Raw genomic sequence first — 16,257 nt, 5'->3', positions numbered from 1 at the left:
AGACCGCTGCACGCGCTCTCTCTCCCCCGCTCGCTCGACCTCTCCAGCCTGTGCGCGCTCAGCTTTGCCTGCGCTCGCTCAAGTTGTCAGCGTTACAAATGTGCCACAAAACCAACCAATCGGAGAACTCGAGAAGGTCAATTCTGATTGGCTGGTCCAGCGCCATGTAGAGAGAAGAGTTGCTACAGTGGAAGTCCAAAATGCTTGATCGTCACGTGGTTCAGAGACTCAGAAAGTTCCCGGAAGTTCGTGGCGGGCCATTTGAATCACGATTTGAATGCATTAATAACAGGATAGAAATGCAATTTTTGGAAATTAGTGGTCAATAAAGGTTTTGATTTGCAATATGTATACAACATATCGATATGTGTATGTAGTTACATCAATGTGTGTGTTTTTTTTTATTTAAATGTGCTAATATTTGAGGATTAAGATAAAATAAGAAGTAGCCTACTTTATTACCAATTGGGGAAATGTTTACGCTGCAGCAGCAAAAGACAAGGAGGCATTGTACATTAGACAGTTAAAAGACTATAATTAAACAATCGAAAATGTAAACATCTTAAATAGAAATAACATAGCATTACAACGTAGAAAGTAGAAAATATACATAGTGTGATCAGCTATCTTACCTGTTAACATACATGTTAGGCTAACGTTGCCTTGGTTAAAGAGCCTGTTGTTTATTGCTTTGAATTCTTTAAAACAAATATTATCTTCGTAAACCTGTATGGTAGTCAGGAGCATCACATCCTAATGTTTAATATATTTAGAGGGTGGGAAGGAAGGTTTAAAAATTCTGATTAGATACATTTCTACCATTTCTTTAATTCATGGTGGTTTTAGTAATCCCCTGGTAATTGAGGACACAAGTAATCTAAATGACTAATGTCATCTTTATGACTTTCAGAAAGTACAGGAGACCCACAGGTGCCTATATCAATGATTGTCAACTGACAGCACAATGAGTCAAAGGGCTAGCAGCAGCATGATGATGTTAAATGTGTTGCTTTAGGAACATCCATTGTAAATAAATGGAATTCAATAAACATTGAATAGCATATCATGCCGTTTGTCTGTGCCTTTTCCTCTGTGTTGTCCTGGCATATCGTCTCCCCCATGGTTTGCTGTGCTGCCTAGGGATGCTCCAATCGCTCAGAGAAAGGAGTATGAATGCAAAGTTTCCCCACTGACACAGAGAGGAGGAAAGAATGGCTGGCTCAAGTCAGCAGGAGCAATTTAACTATCACAAAAGATAACAGCAACAACATATGTGAGGTAATCATATTTTTCACAAAACGAAGACCACACCATTGGGAAGCTTAACGTTTAATCAAAAATAAAGAACAGGGAGAGGCTTGCAAAACTCTGGGAGTTGAGACTCAGGTGCAGGGTGAGGGTCTCATTGCAGGTCTTCAGGCTCCATTGAATCCCCCTGGGGTTCTTGTGCTGAGAGAGGGAGACAGGAGAAAGGGTTAGATACATCTAGCAATAGGGTGGGAAATTGCTGACCTATTTTAAACTTACCTTGTGTTTTCACTCTCACTTAAAGAGCCTGTGACACGAGTTTCCCCCATCATCCAAACCCATCAATTTGAGTAAATATTGTCCCCTTGAAAACCGTTACTGAACTGATTTTGGATATTTGTACTTTGATAACCATTAATCTGCCCTTCAATGTTGACCATTTCCTGGATCTGCTCGGGGATTCTTCAAGTCCCGCCAAATTACGTGTGACGTCATTGCGGGCACAGTGCTCCAGCTGCACCGTTCAGGATCCCAGCATCTGCATGTAAATGCACGATGGCGCACACAGTAGCAAGCTCAGACAGCGATGACAGTTTCATTTTGAACGTGTCTGAGAGCTCATATGAGGCTGAAGGATCGGTTTATGTTGTATCTGTTAGAAGTTTAGGAATTAGGTGCGTCAATATGGGCGATCATACGGTCATGTAGCCAGTGGAGGAATGGGACTAAAAATCATCCCGGGACTCTCGACCGGCCCACTTCGGTACCGCTAGTAAGTTGTCAACGGGGGGAGTGGAGGATGTCAGGGGCGGCGGGTGCTGTAGATAGTAAATGTAAATATGTAAATATTTGTGTCACTGCATCCTGGTAAAATACAAATATAATGCAATGTCTGTGTCTTTGACATTAGCGCTGCCAGCCACCTGTGCCCTGTACTACGAAGCAAGTTCAACAGACCCTGGATATGTTTGAGTAACAAACAAACTAACAACAACAAACTAACAAACGAGATCTCGCTAAGCGGTCCTACGACGCTGGTTATCAACTCGGTAAATCAAGCCAGGGTTTCTCTCACCAGCTGAGAGCGCGTTCACGTCTAAGACACGAGTGGATCTGACTTTAATTACATTTGACTCGAGTGTTTCGTCAACATAATGTGTTGCTAAAAATAATACTTCTGCATACAGTATGTGACACTGTAAGTGTTGCACGGCCAGACACGGCAGATAAGGAAATATATGATATATTATGATTATTATATGATCGATGATCTGATTGATGATGTAATATGAATGATAAGTGTGACACGTCGGCGTCTTCTCTGCATAGGCCTACGGCAGTTTAAACTGTATTTCCTTTATCCTGTAATATGACTTGAGAGATTTAACTCCGCACACTGAGTTGATCTCTTTTCTATAGACGCCGGAGGCGGGCAGCGTCAGATAAAAAAAGTTATTTAGCCTTCCCAAACCTGAGCCTCACGTGCCGCCTATGGGGGATGTGCTAGTGATTTATCCAACCGGCCCACTTCGGTACCGGCCCATCGGGATTCGTCCCGATGGCCAGTCCGCGACTGCACCCAGCCCACGTAAACTGTCAACGGGGGTGCCTCGCTGCGGGGAAACGGTGGACCTAGTGTCCCGATCGGAGTGGGAATAATAATAATAATAATCTGTGCATTTTATCCATTAATTTCCCCAACATTGTGGTGAAAAAAACACATGTTTAATCCATTTTGGTGTACTACAACTACAAAAAGCATCGGTTTGTTTTCTCATCAGGAAATGCAGACCGGCACAAACAAACGATTTTTAATCATCATCCTCACGATCATTTAATGTATCATATGTTCGCCGAATTGACATGAAAGCACTAATACATGTAGTTTCATCCACTTGAGTTTACAACTACAAAAATAATCGATTTGTTTTTATATCACATCCGACGGGAGGAAATTCAGTAGCTCTCACTACCGATTTTGAATCCTAATGTAATCATCATCTTCACCACGATCATTTATGTTTATGTTCACCGAATTGACATGAAAGCACTGACAAATATGAATATACTGTAGTCAACTTCATTAAAACGTTATTAACGTACCTAAACTCAGTAATTCACCATTTCTACGCATGACACATAGACTGTATAAATGGACGTAGTGTCCGTGACGTCACCCATAGGATTCTGCAGAGTTGCCGTGAAGCCCTTAGTAGGCGGAGTCGGCCACTAACGGCTTGACAGCAACGTCAGAGTCTAGTCCCGCCTGCTCCAAATAAGGGCAAAGAGGCGGAGCCGAGGCGGGACCTGCTGCCTCCGAACTGGAAGTAAACAGAGCTAGCTCAGACTAAGAAGCTAAGCTAACATGAAATACATGCATACCAAGTAACTGCTAACAGTGTAGTTCCCCTATATAAACGTTACATTCATAATCAAATGAGACAATCTGCAAGAGAATTAGCTATATTTTATTATTCTTAATGCTTGTCATTCACACGTTGAGAAAAGACGGACTCCACCGCCCGGACCTAATGGAGCCGCAGTGGGCTAGCTCCGGGACGCCGGCTGGAGCTAGCCCCCTGCGGCTCCGTTAGCTCCGGCGGCCACCACTGGGATAATTGGGTCCCCTATTGACATTAGCTCCCGTTTAGCATTATGGGCGTCATAGCCATAGACTATAAAAGTCTTACCCAAGGCTGAATCATAAACTAAAATGTATATGTATGCATAAAGGGTTACGTCCTTAGCTGGCTAATAAGTAACAAGCTAAGCTACCAAGCACACAAACACCTGCAAACGGGGTTAACATGTATAATATTATCATTTTAGACTTCTTGGAAGTTCTGTTAGTACATTCAAGCGCACAGCACGACATTTTAATTGTCTAGTATTTGTAACAATATTCTCTAAAAAGGCACAATCACCACGAACACGGCTAAAGCTAATGGGTCAAGTACAGTGCTATGACTAACTAACGTTGTCGCCTCTATGGTTGTAGCCTAGCAGAGTGGACAAGTTGCTGTTAGCTGACAGTGAGGCATGTACGTGTCCATCAACGTGACCACGCCCTAATTTATGCAAAAACTTTAAGACCTAATATAAATAAAAGGGTCGTGTTAGAAAACAATTCACTCACAGATTCATAATCATGAAGGTGGAATCTAACTATATCGATAATAATATTTATTGCATCCATGGGTAGAAACATGTTTTTTTCTGCTGTAAAGTTGGGCATTTTAACATGGGGGTCTATGGAAATTGCTCCTTTCTGCAGCCAGTCCCTAGCGGCCCATGTATGAACTGCAGTGTGTGGCACTTCCGTATTGGCTTCCCGGCTGTTCCCCAGAGTTTGCCGCTTGGCATGACAACACACTTTGTCCGTGTTTGGCTCTCTCGCCACACAGTGAAGCGTTCCCGCATTGACGTCACTTCCGGCTTCCCCCAAAACTTCAAAATGAGTCGAAAGAATTTCCCCGCGATGTTCGAAATTATTGATATTTAACGGAACGGTATCGCTTTTTCTTTTTTAAACTGACGGTTCGAGATTACTAGTAGCCCAATATTTCATTGCACAACAGTTGTTGGGATGCTGTCACAGGCTCTTTAAGTCCCTCTCCCTTTGCCATCAATCCAAAATCAGCTGAGCTGCAACATAATACAGACAGGTAATAATCAACAGAATCACAAGGACATTATGGCTCTGCTAAAAACACTCACCCATAAGTTACATTTTTGTTTACTGTTTAGAAGTCTCAAATATCCACTCTAAATCCATATCAATAGCGATGTATCCAGTGGCGTTTTTATATGTACAAAAGTGGTGGGGCACAAAAAACTTAGATGTCTATATATAAGCTTCTGAGGTTCATGGCTGGTGAGGCTCTGACTCTTCAGGTTTACAAATATTATATTTTGACCTAAATCAAAATATAATATTATTTTCAAAAGCTTTTTTTGTCTGATGCTTCAATTAATTTTAAACAGACAGTTCAACAAAAGGATACCCAAAAAATGTAATTGCATCATTTAAATATTGAATTGTTCTCTCTTAGTAAGATCCCATTTTCAATCAAATTGCAGTCTTACCTTGACATGAAGATGAAGTCCATTTGCCTATCCTTCTGGACAAAAATCTCTATTACTTTTTTGTAAAAGTCCTCCTTATGTTCTTGTAGTTTCAAAAGTCTATCATAAATCTGATCTAATCAATAGATTTATGATTCGAAAATTATAAAAGTAGGGTAGACATGTGGATATTATCCGGCTGAACAAAACGTGCATTTATCTAACAGGTTTGTTTCCCACAGATCTTATTTTGAGCTATTTTCTAAAATCCTATGGAGAAATATCATTGCTTTTTTGTGGAGGGAAGCCATGCGTAGTTTATTTCCGGGTTTTAGGACGCCTCACTGCAGCTCTCTCTCCTCCTCTTCACACACCACACTTTTCGCGGCACACGTACTTACAGCCAATCAGCTCTGAATTATGTGAGATGACGTATGGTGGGGATGGCAGCACTATGCCCCTATGGTCATTATTTTTTTTGCCACACACATTAAATAGGACAATACTCTGAGCATGCGCAGTGTAGTTTTTACAGTCACCATTGACTTAAACAGGGAGAGGGAGGGGCAGGATCGGGTTTTGTCCCACATGGCTCAAAACAGCTCAATAGGCACACACTGTAGACACTAATTAGAAGAACACAGACTAAAACAGCAATGTACAGACGAATCAGATGATTAAACATGATCTTAAAATATATTTTTTGCATTTTTTTGTAATCATTACTTTTAATACTTTCTGCTGACACTAGGTGGGGCTGTGCCCCACCTGCCCCTAATGACCAGTCGCCACTGGATGTATCACACAAATAGCTCTCTTCCTTATTGTGTAACGTTAACTATATTATACTAGCTTGAACTCCAAGATGGATATCCTCATTTCTCCACCCACTACAATCACACGCCCCAATGTTATATTTAACTAATATGTAACTCCCTCCACCCCGGATAAAAGCACGTTAAGAAGCCCCTTTTCTCTAATTCCACAACGTTGGAAGAAATAACATTAAGAGAACGGATTAATAGGCTGTTGTTCATGGTTAACGTGTGTTGTTGCTAACTTTAGCCGGTATCCTAGCCTCATCTGTCCGGTTGAAAATTAACGCAAGCATATGCCCATTGTAGAACAGGAAACAGAAGTTGGTCCAGGTTCTGGTCAACCCAACATTGTGATAGAGAGAGAAACATGTTTTGTCATTCTGCCACCTCTAATGCTTACAGAAAGTAATCAATACCTCAGAAGGGTTCATGTAGCTACATGCATGCTACGGTTTGTTAGCGGTTTGCTTAAACTACCCCTATAGCTATGTTGCCGGCTAGCAAACTCAGGCATTGCAAACAATAACGTGATATCAGAAAACTAGAAATGTATTACTCACCTGACACTGTGTCGTGCTATTCTCTTCATTCGAGTCTGTCATGTCCTGTAACTGTCAAAGATAGATGTGTAATAAGAACGTCAACAGCCTGATGGCAACCGAAAATCCCTCTCTCATCTCAGATAGAAGATATGATTGGAGACGACCAGCCAATCAGAATTGACCTTCTCGAGTTCTCCGATTGGTTGGTTTTGTGGCACATTTGTAACGCTGTGACAACTTGAGCGAGCGCAGGCAAAGCTGAGCGCGCACAGGCTGGAGAGGTCGAGCGAGCGGGGGAGAGAAAGCGCGTGCAGCGGTCTGCTTGCGCACGGAGCAGGAGTTTTATGAGAGAACATATATTTCTCTGTGCTCAAAACTGTTCAAGTGCGCGCTCAATAGCATTTTCTATGCTCAACATGTTTCATTGCGTGCTCAGGATAGAGGCACAAATATAACGCCATACAACAACAAGAGCAAGGCTGCTACCAGAGCATCTTATCGTGCCGACGCGCTTTTGGGGGACAGTAAAAATAACAGTAGCATTTCAACAGGTTTTTGATATAATAAAAACTCAAGTTAGATACCGTTATTAATCATCTGTAAGTTTTAGTTTGTTTGAACTTATTCATTATAATTATTGTACAAAATGGTATAAGAATGCAAACTTAAATTGATTATAGTCTATTATCAATTCAGGTTAAGAAACTAGTGTTGCTTGCATCCTATTTTAAAGGCATTTCTTTTTATACTCTACTAAAATGCAACAAAAAAAGGGTTTGATTCTATTAATTTTGTCTTTTTTATTGCACTGTTGCAGCAGATTCCTGTGTAGCTTCAGATCTGAGTTGTCTTATTAGTAAGCCTAATTTTAATGGCAAAGAAAGGGTTCAGAGTCTTTTCTTTTTTCCCTGTGTCATATGTGGCAGCACTGTTCAATGTTTCTTGAAAACATTACCCACTGTAGTGACGTGTGAATAAACTCCAACTCTGTATCAACAACACTGTTGTGTAACTTCAGTTAAATACTTGTATGTGTGTAGATTAGAAAGAGGTAAGATAAAGGATCTGCAGTATTTTATGGAGTATTAATTGTACAAAAGTCAGTTTTATACAAGTAGAAGTGTGTATTTACTAGGCTGTCAGTAATGGCTACGTCTCTCTATTTGGACTGGTAGATCTCGGCAGACTGGCAACTTTAAAAGTAGCTCTCGGTTCAAAAAAGGTTGGGCACCCCTGATATAGAGTCATTATTCATTTGTTTTAAAGCTCAATAAATAACAGAAGACCTTTGACCGGCACTTTTCTAATTTTGTCCGGAAGAAAAAATCTAGCTGAAACTCTGCCGCACGGTCCCCTCGTTCCTTGGAAGAGGCAGAGAGGTGGGTGTTTGTCATCTGCTGGTGGACTAACCGGAGATAATTACAGTGCTTGCCTCGACGGGTAGGTATTGCATTGAATTACAGCAGCGGGAGCAAACGCTTGCCTCGGGGAGGGAGAAAAAGAGCCACAGCGGAGAATAAACAGAAGGGCAACCATGGCAACCATGCACGGGAAGCAGGCGCGCCGGATTCATTTTAGAAGTGGGGGGGCCAAAAAAAGTGCGTGTGTATGGCCCAATCCCAAACCACGCCCTACACCTATACACACACCCTCCGTGGCGGAGTGAACTCCGTGGAGTGACACATAAGGCTCCCTCCTGTCTGTCAGATGGAGGGAGTAAATACAGCAGCAAGCTTTGGGACAAACTCCCCTCTCTCTGGCAGAAACAGGAAATGCGTAACTGTATGTAGGCCTAACAATGGTTTCAAATCAGCATCTCTTAGACAAAAAATGTAAATGAATAACTCAAATAAAACTCCAAACATCTTTGGTTACTTTTTTGTAAAGCTCTTTTAGTTTTAAACCTGATGTTTATAAGCTTCTTAGTTTGTGCAATAGTCTGTAAATATACACAACTTTATAATAAAATGCACACATTTACCTTTTTCTAGACTAAACACAGGTATGATCCTAAGTTAAAAAAATATGAGGTTATCATGAGGTTGTTAACATCGCAATTTATCACTATCGTTTAGTGGTTTTGCAAAGAATGAACCACTCTCTGTTTTTGTACCATTCTGCGTTGAAGTACCTTCTCTTTGCTCAAATAATCTACTAGCGGTCTCCTTTTTTCCGATAGTTAGCTGTACAGCTTTACCCGCCTCAATGTCCCAACAACAAACCTCCATGCAGTCGGAACCAGCCTGTTTCGGTTCAACGACGGCGGCGGCGGTTTTGACAGTTTCTGCGGCCGCAGAGGTGCTGCTTTTGGGTTCATCTGGCTTCGCTGTTTCTATGATTGATGAAGGTCCAGGCTCCGGAGATGTGGATGTCAGGGATGTGATCTTCCAGTTGTTACATTTAAGTTTAGATTGACTGTATTTGTGACCTGCTCCATCGAAATAAGTCGCATTGACCCGAAGACACATTTCGAGTTGTATACACGGTTGGAAAGAGGGTATTCCTAGCTTTCTAATGATATCAGGATTGTTTTTGTACTCCAAATATTAAGCGAAATATGTCACATTATATAATGACTGTCACCGAGTCATCATTTTGAGAAAAAGGCCTTAAAAGTTTCCTCTTCTCTGGAATCCATCGATCTGATTGATTATTAGTGGAGCAAATGATCAAATACTACGGAGGGAAGATATTTTCGTTTGGAGAGGAAGCTCGCGAGTGTGTGTGTATACGTGTGTGTATACGTGTGTGTGTTTGTGTAATTTTGCGTTTGTGTGTATTGTGTTTGTTTCCCGGGGAAAACACTCACAAGAAACACCGGCTGTTGTTATGCCTGCTGTGACGTTAAGTTACTCCGTTCTCCGCTTGTAATTATACCGAAGCTTCAGAGTTGTATTTATCATCTGAATTTGCCGAAACAAGTTTAATATTCTGAAAGCCAAGACTTTGTTTAATTAAAATCAGATGAAAACAAACTGTAACGGACCCTGCCGTGTTATCTATGATTACTATACTCTTACATTCATAATTTCAGCGGAGGGAGGGGGGCGGCTTTGCTGGAAGAGCAGATTGCGAGTGAGAGGTGCCTGTTATCTTCCCTTTACAAGCTTCAAAAATGTATTTATCGTGTGATTTTGGAAATAAAAGTTTCATATTCTGAAAGCCAAGACTTTGTTTGTTTAAAATCAAACAAAACACCCGAACCCTGAAAAAATAGTTTGTTACGTAAATCCACGTTTATTTTGAAATGAGCCGTTGCGACTTCCGACTGATTTCGATAGAGCGGGTCACATTTAGTTTTCTTCTGCGCTGGTTCTTCTGACATGTTTGCAAGTGTATATATTATTTCTAGGTTAACGGCTGACACACACAGAACAACGTAACAAATAAAGTAAACAACGTAACAAATAAACAGATCTAAGCTTTTTTATTGGTTGTAATTTACATGGATACATTTAAATGGTGTGACAATGTCCTATTTGATTGGGTTAAAATGTACATATTCTTCCTGTTATGTCTGCCTGCTTTATTTTACCTAATGCAAAGTTACCTGCTGCTCCATCGAAATCAGTCGCATTGACCCGAAGACATATTTTGATTCCTAGCTTTCTAATGATATCAGGATTGTTTTTGTACTCCAAATATTAAGCAAAATATGTCACATTATATAATGACTGTTACAGAGTCATCATTTTGAGAAAAAGGCCTTTAAAGTTTTCTCTTCTCTGGAATCCATCATTTCTCATCATCAATCATCATGATTGATTATTAGCGGAGCAAATGATCAAAATACTACGGAGGGAAGATATTTTCGTTTGGATTATGCACTCACGAGAAACACCGGCTGTTGTTATGGCTGCTGTGACGTTAAACTACTCCGTTCTCCGCTTGTAATTATGCCGTCACAAACTTCAAAGTTGTAGGCCTATTTATCATCTGAATTTGCCGAAACAAGTTTAATATTCTGAAACCCAAGACTTTGCTTATTTGAAATCAGATAAAAACAAACTGTAACGGACCCTGCCGTGTTATCTATGATTACTATACACTTTACATTCATAATTTCAGCGGGAGGGAGGGGGGCGGCGCTGAGGAACAGCAGAGTGGCGAGAGCTGTCATCTTCCCTTTACAAGCTTCAAACATGCCTGTAGCTAGTGAGATTGAATATAACAATCAAAAATAACAAAATATACACAACTAGATCAGATCACGTTTTAAATGCGACTTGAGGGGAATTATTGAAACGGGATTTGTACAGTTTTCCGCGGCACAGTTTCATGGAAACACATCAGCTTTTGGACGACAGTCAATATGGATTCAGGAAAGATAGATCAACATCTATGGCACTAATGGAATTAAGTGAGGAAATAGCAAACTGCATGGACAATAAAAAACAAGCAGTGGGAATATGTATAGACTTACAAAAAGCATTTGACACCATAGATCACAATATTTTACTGATAAAACTGGAACGGTATGGCATCAGAGGGGTGGGATTAAACTGGGTGAGAGATTATTTAAGCAACAGACAACAATTTGTTGAATTTGTTGAAAACATAAAACAAATCCACAGATACAATTAATACTAGATAACATACACATAGAAAGAGTATATGAAATTAAGTTCCTTGGTGTGGTTTTAGACCACAAAATCAGCTGGAAACCTCATATCACTCATGTAAAAGCAAAACTGGCTAAAACTATCGCAATATTGGGAAAAGCCAGATACATTCTGGACTACAACTCATTGCATACTCTATATAACACACTAATATTGCAACAAGTCCTCCAACTCATACGACCAAATGGGTCGATTGTTTAAGCCCTTATTACGACCAAATATGTTGTTTGTTCAAGCGCTTAATACGACCTATAATTACGTTTTAAAGTTGTCGGCCTCTAGTGCTCCCGTTGAATGCAAACGTTACAGATGGTCGTTTATTCACAAATAACCCTCTCTGTAAAATCCTAAATTGTAGGATAGTTTGGCCATTAAAACGCTTTATGATTAGATTTCTAGCGAGAAGTATATATTGTACTTTTAGAATCCACGTCCAGTCGTTATGTAGGATCTATAGTTTGATAGATATTACGAAGATGATTTGAGGTTTCGTCAGGAGTACGTGTATATGCGGCAAGCTTCCATGTAAAGTTACGGGTTGAAAACAGTATTTCCGGTCTCGACGTTTTCATAATAAAACCAATGATCAAATGATTTAACAGTGATATCTGCACTGCAGTACTCATCCACTAAAAAACATCAGTTTATCCTAGTTAATTATACGACATTAATTGGTTTAAATTGTGTACAATGCTTTTGTGTTTTTCCCATAGGGTTTTCTCTTTCGATTCTGAGAGACACATTTCTTTTTTCAGAGGTTTTGATAGGCTAAAATCACGCCGCAATGCACGTCGGGATATGGTGTTTATGTGATATGAAATCGGAAAACATTAAAAAAAATAATAATAATACTTTATTCCGAGTGTTCTTGCTTTTCTCTTTGAAAGTCATCACATAACGGCATTGTAATACACGGTTCGGCTGCATTAAATATTACATATCTGCCGTAGATATGTATTTATAGAGCCCTGATGAGAAGACCTTTTGACAAACTGGAAGAGATGCCGCCAAAACTGAATACGTGACGTGGACCATAAAATATCAACAATTAAACAACATCTTCCATTTCTTTTCACACAATACGTCTCCTTGCAGTATCAACACTAATTCGGCTGACTTTTATATTTGATCCAATAAGTAGATAGTCTGTATTTACACCATAACGGTGCACAGCTGATAGAAAGGGATTTTTTTGTAGTTTTTAAAGATATTACTGATTTTCTGAACTACCTTTCCAACTCCTCATGCAGTTGACTGTTACAGGTCTATACAAGTTTATGGTACAATGCAATGCATAAGCTTCACATCGAGAGACTGAAACTGTATTTTCCTTTACCGTTCTGTTTTAATTTCACAATAAAGTGAATAGTCATATTATGTTTGATATTATTATGTTTTATTAACTAGACCACTGGTCTAAACCGTACCTCCTAGTGGTTAAAGCACGTTATTGAATTTAGTTGTTGAATAAGTTTAATTGTTATGAAAACATTTAAATATTAAGAGTAGCCTACATACAAAATAGGGGTCAATGATAGAAATATAGAATAGAAAATATCAAGAAGATACTGTAGTGATCTCTACAATAAAACAGTTTAGTGCAGGACGTCCAAAGATATTAACAGGTGGATGTGCAAAACAGACAAACTGATAAGGCTGAATTTTACTCAGGTGTAACGAAAGTCTGATTTAAGGGTTGCTTATATTTCACATCATTAATCAGAATCTGCAAAGTAACAAAAATAAATGTAGTAGAGTAAAAATACCAGGTTGACCTCTGAATTGTAGTGGAGTAGAACAAAGTAGTACATGCTGCTGTAACAAAAACATTTCCCAAATTGGGATCAATAAAGTATCTTATCTTAAGATGATCGATGGCTACTGCCATATTTGCTAAATGTGCATCTGAACCTTGATGTTTGTTGCAAGTCAATCAATCAATCAATGTTTATTTATATAGCCCAATATCACAAATGTTACATTTGTCTCAGTGGACTTTACAGTTTGTACAAAATATCAGTATGACAATACGACACCCTCTGTCCTTAGACCCTCACATCGTACAAGGAAAAACTTCCGGAGAAAACCCACAGTGCATGTTTCAGGCTTATCAATTAACAACAGGAGGGGTCACAGACATAAGACCAGCTGTTAAATAAAGCTCTTCTGACCTTAGTTGTCATGTGGGTATATTAATGCTGCCCATTATGGGCACAAGCAATTTTCACCCATGTATTAATTATATGTTTTAAATTTGATAACACCAATATGTTTTGTATTCCCTAAACCTCCAGGGATGTATACAGTTTAATACTGGCAACTTCTAATTGTGGGAAATACGAAAACGTCTTATAAAACTACAATTCCCAGTAGAGACGTGCCATAGAACATATTGCGAAACACACAATAGCCAGCATGTGTAATTCTGTGGGGGAGGGCTGGGCTGGACCCGTCCAAGTCCAGTTTTGGATAGTCTGGCGTGGTTCCATTCCATTTCAAAGAGCTGTTTGACATTCGGCGTAACCTTGTCGCACTGCCACTCCAACATCCAATCACAGAGCTTGAGGGCTAATCACGGGGTTTGTAAAGCAAGGCGGATGTTGTAGTCCCAAACGATAGCTGGGGATTCTGGGTAGTGTAGTGTCTTCGGAAACTCTGTAGTGTCTAAACTCCGAAAAAACTATTTGTTTCTCCGAATCGAAGGTTAAAAACACAAAAGCATTGTACACAATTTAAACCAATCAATATTGTGTAATTAACAAGGATAAACTGATGTTTTTAAGTGGATGAGTAATGGAGATCATTTGACAGTGTGGGGAATACTTCCGGTTTTATTATGAAAACTTCGAGACCGGAAATACTGTTTTCACCCATGCTAACTTTACATGGAAGCTGCCCCATATACAGTACACGTTCTCCTGGCGAGACCTCAAATTATCTTCGTATATCTATCAAACTGTAGATCCTACACATCCACTGGACGTAGATTATAAAAGTACAATATACACTTCTCGCTAGAAATCTAATAAAAAAGCATTTTAATGGCCAAACTATTCCACAATTTAGGATTTTCCAGAGGGTAATTTGTGAATAAACGACCCTCCGGAGCGTTTGCAATCGACAGGAGCATGTTGTTTCTTACACGACCACTAGAGGTGCTACACTTTAAAACGTGACTCTGGGTCGTATTTAGCTGCTGAACAATCGACCTATATGGTCGTTTTTTGTAGGAGGACAGGCTGTAATATTGCCATATCTGATTTACTATGTGGAGATTTGGGGAAACACGTACAAAACCAACCTACAGCCATTATGCACATTACAAAAAAGGGCTATAAGAGTTATCAATAATGTTGAATATCTTGAACACACTAATGTATTCTTTTTGAAGTCACACATATTGAAGTTCATTGATCTGGTTAAATTTAAAACGGCACAAATCATGTACAGAGCCAGACATAATCTACTTCCTAGGAAATTAAAAACATTGTTCATAGACAGAGAGGGTGGGTATAATTTGAGAGGAAATCTACATTTTAAACAACTCAAGGTCAGAACAACTCTGAGAAGTATGAGTATAACAATCTGTGGGGTGATTTTATGGAATGGTTTGGAGCAGGAGTTAAAACAAAGCACACGCATAATTCAGTTTAAAAGGATATACAGAAACACTTTTTTGGAAAAATATGAGAATGAAGAAAGGTGATTGAAGACGAGAAATTATTGTATATGTATGTATAAATGTAAATGTATGTAGGAATAACTTGCATAATTATTTAAAGGACAACCATTGATCAAGTAAGGGGTGGGAATTAATAAGCATTTGCTTCCTCCTACTCCCTTTTGGACACATATGATTTATTATTATTATTAATATGAAGACTTTTTTTGTTTTTTTTGTTGAATATACAAATATTACCATGAATGTGGATAAATACTGTATTATAACAATACGGTATTCTGTTTTTCACATTTGTTATTTTTTATTTGTTATTTTTGAATCTGTTCGAAATAAAGACTGAAAAGAAAAAAAAAAAGAAAAAAAAATCTGCTGCTGCGAAAATGTGGGGCAGGGCTGAAAAGTGGGGGGGCCAATGGCCCCCCCTCTTCCGGCGCCCTTGACGGGAAGTCTTCTTCGCTGCTTTTGTGGCAGACTACAGTGCCACTTACAGTATAGGCCTGGTATATGTACTACAGCGTCTGCAGCGCTTTCGAGCAGCAATGGCCGGCCGTGGCCCAACCCCACATTCCCCTGATAGGTGGAGAGTTGGCCATATAGGCAGAGCACCACTTTTCTGACGTCAGCGATATTTCAAATCTGTATCAGCTCCGTTGCAGTCCCGTTTTTAGAGATTTGGGTATGGAGGAAAATAGAGAGGGTTGTGTTTTCTGACACTTGGTGAGTTCCCTGACACACCGGGGACACATATTCATGTATAAAAGAAGTACAAAAGTGCATTTTTACATGATAGGTCCCCTTTAATGTCCATGTCCGTGTAGCTTCAGCTCGGTTATAGAAATAAAAATAACTTGAGTGAAAAACAAGATTCATAGGGGGTAGGCTATGTGGAGAGAGTCCTGATCATTCACTTACTGCTATGAACCTGATGGAAACGCTCTGCCTCTTCCGCGGAGTCAAACATGCGAGTCTGTCCGTTAATAGTAACACGCAGGCGGGCTGGGTAGAGTAAGCCGAAGCGTATTCCCTGCAACTTCACTTTGTTAAAGGCGGCCCGCTTCTTGGCGAGTGTGGCGCTGAAATCTTCAAAGATCCTGATGGGATGACCTTGGTACGAGACATCCCGGAATTTCCTAGCCCACAGCAGCACACGTTCCTTCTGGGCATATTTATGGAAGCGGACAATGAGGGGCCGCGGGAACCTTGCGGCGGTTTCGGAGCCAGACTGCGATGTGCACGGTCCAGCTCCAAGGTATCCAGCTGAGGGTCTCCGACCACCTTCT

Source organism: Gymnodraco acuticeps, unplaced genomic scaffold, assembly GCF_902827175.1.
Source record: "Gymnodraco acuticeps unplaced genomic scaffold, fGymAcu1.1, whole genome shotgun sequence".
Lineage (NCBI taxonomy): Eukaryota > Metazoa > Chordata > Actinopteri > Perciformes > Bathydraconidae > Gymnodraco > Gymnodraco acuticeps.
The sequence above is the reverse complement of the archived record's forward strand: the minus strand, read 5'-3'. Positions refer to the sequence as shown.